This window comes from Apis dorsata, unplaced genomic scaffold, assembly GCF_000469605.1.
Source record: "Apis dorsata unplaced genomic scaffold, Apis dorsata 1.3 scaffold_382, whole genome shotgun sequence".
NCBI classification, from domain to species: Eukaryota; Metazoa; Arthropoda; class Insecta; order Hymenoptera; family Apidae; genus Apis; species Apis dorsata.
This window is the reverse complement of record NW_006263644.1, coordinates 345,689-348,492: the sequence shown is the minus strand read 5'-3', so window position 1 is coordinate 348,492 and position 2,804 is coordinate 345,689. Positions and strand designations below refer to the sequence as shown.

The 2,804-nt window shown below is 50.4% G+C and overlaps 1 protein-coding gene across 1 annotated transcript in view; it reads left to right on the top strand.

Annotated features, from left to right (window-relative positions):
• LOC102671133 (UPF0489 protein C5orf22 homolog) overlaps window positions 1-2,804 on the top strand; it is an 834,013-nt gene that overhangs the window by 645,420 nt on the left and 185,789 nt on the right. The gene's annotated exons all lie outside the window — the stretch shown is intronic.

Here is a 2,804-nt window from a genome sequence, read left to right as displayed (position 1 = left end):
TCTCTCGTAAATTTACTCGATTTCTTTCCTCTCTCTCTCTCTCTCTCTCTCTCTCTCTCTCTTTCTCTCTCTCTTTCTCTCTCTCTCTCTCGTGAATTCTTCTTCCTCGTTCCTCTACTCCTTGGAAGCTTGTTCTCAATCCCTCCATCGAGACCGCGATGATCTATCAGGGGATCATCAGGCACGATCGAGGCAAATCCATCTCGGAAACTGTACTCCAACTTTTCCCAGATGCCGATCACTGCTTCGTGTCCGTGAAGGGACGACAGCAGAGGAAGAGTGGTTAGATGAAGAGACTGCCCAGGAAGGTTCACACTGCCCGGCGGTCTGATCGCTGACGACTGAACGCCGTGGTAGCGTTTCGCCGCGTAGTAAGCCGGCTCTCACCCCGCCATCGGGCCTCTCTTTCTCTGCCTCTCCACGAGGAGCGAGCGAGAGGGACGAATGATCGAAAGAAACGAAGAAAGAAAGACAGCCGGAGCGACAGAGAGAGAGAGAGAGAGAGAGCGCGAGAGAGCGAGAGAGAGAGAGAGAGAGAGAGAGAGAGAGAGAGAGAGAGAGAGAGAAAGAGAAAGAGAAAGAGAGAGAAAGAGAGAGAGAGAGAGAGAGAAAGAGGGAAAGAGAGAGCGAGAACGAGAGATACACCCGTCCTTTTCGACCCACTCTGACGTTCTGCGCGTCCTGAGAGCAGCATGCCCCCGTCCTCGTACTCGCTCCGTTCTCTGCATTCATCCCCACCATTCGTCCCTCTACGCTCTACCCCCACCACCGCGCCGCGGTTCCCCCACCAACTGGCGCCTCGCCCCCACCAACTGGCGCCTCGCCCCCACCACCGAGAGGCGAAAGTTCCCGCGATCACCGCTGGGCGGCACCAGCGTCCAAACTCTCGAGCGGGACACTCGTTCGAGCGTGGCGGGCAACAAAGGTCCCGTCGGTTAGCGCCGTTACGTGGGAGAGAACGCGCTCCGCTGGTTGGTGGAAGGGGAGTGGTGACTTCCCCTCTCGCCGTGCCTCCGCTACGCTTCCCCTCCAGTCTTATCGCTCCTCCTCCACCCCCACCGGCGGCCCACGTGCTCCGTTACACTCGGCCTCGTGCGTACGCCGATCGCCGCGTCCTTGTCGCCGCTGTCCGCGTACCGGAGTTCCTGGTAGGGGTGGTGAAATATCGTCGGTGGAGGGAGGACGTGCGCGAGAAATACCGCGCGGTGGTGGGGGGCAGAAGGACTTGGCGATGTAGCCAGCACGCGTCACGCGCTCTCCACGCTGCGATTATATTATGCTGGTGACGCGAGGAAAAGCGGTGTGATATTTTTTTTTCCTTTTCTTTTTTCTTTTTTCTTTTTTTCCTTGAAGAAGAGATCGTATGTGTATAAACGATATATGTAATATCGGAAGATTGTTGTTAGACGTGTTGGATCGTTCGATTGTTCGGATTCTAGATTCTAAGAGAGATTTATTATAGTTGGGCTTTCGAAAGGAGCGTTCGTTCACTTTGCTAGTGGGAAAATTTCGATAAAATGAAGAACGCGGAGAGAACTGGATGAAGTGGAGTTTGGAATTGATGTGTTTGAAGATATCGAAACGTTGGTTCTCTCCTTATCGTGGCCGACTCGTGGGGTCAGTTTATCAAGGTTATCGTGGAAACTATCGTATATACCGCGTAGAGTGAAACTCGTTGATCTTTTTTGGAGAAACGTTTCTTATCGTTATTATATCACGCTATCGTTGAGGCCGCGTGTGTTTGTCACGGGGCTTATTTCGCAGCTAACAACGCGGTTATCACTTCTCGCTGCCAAGGTACACACGACCACTTTCAACTGTACGACGATAACGGCGCGTCGTTAGTTTCGCTCTGACGAGAAAGTAAACTGGCTTCGAAGGGAGTGGAAACATATTTACACACTCGTAATCGTTTCGTCGGGACGTCCCTGATCGGTGGTGCAATTCGTTCTATTCCCTTTAAAAGTCGTTGCCGCCTTGACTAAGTACGCCCTTTTCAGGGTGTGCGTGTTGCGTACGTGTCTCTCCGTCGTAAATTTAAGGGGACAGTGGAAGAGACGGGCCTAACCACGCGGTTACAAAACGAACGGAAATAGAAGCCCACGTCAAAGATACGTGATGGTGTACTCGATGAACATTCACAGCCGAACGTTCACCATCGAATCTAAACTTCAAAAGATCGCGAGTCGTTAGTCGACCATTACTCCCGTCACTCGGCCACGTGATTCCGGCTATATGCGTTCCAAATAAACCTAATCGCGCCGCTACCACTACCCCGTAAAAGTTCATTCTCCCTAAACGTATATCCTTCCACAGCACTTTGAAGGTACATGACAGATATAATTATACGAACCAAGCAACTTTTGAACGATCTTGAGCTCAATGAGCCATCCACCGCGTATGAACTCTTCCTCCTCTCTACACAGTCTCCCCGTTCTAGCTGACCACGATAATCACGTTCTCATCAAACTGCCTATATACCATATCAAACTTGCCAATTCCACTGATCACTCTAAACGTCACGTTGTTGTTGTTACTATTATTATTATTATTATTAGTATTAATATTAGTATTAATATTATTAATATTATATTCTAAACACACTTTTATTTATCGCGATAGAAAAAATTCATCCCTTTCGAATTCCGCGTCACGAATGAGGAATTCGAGTCGACGAATGGGAAAACAAGGATAAACCGACGCGGCAGTTTACTCGTCACGACAGAAGACAGTATCTCGAAAGAGGGTTGGCACGCGTTGAACTGGCTGTTGTCGAGCTCGATCGGTCTGCCCGGAGCAGGCGA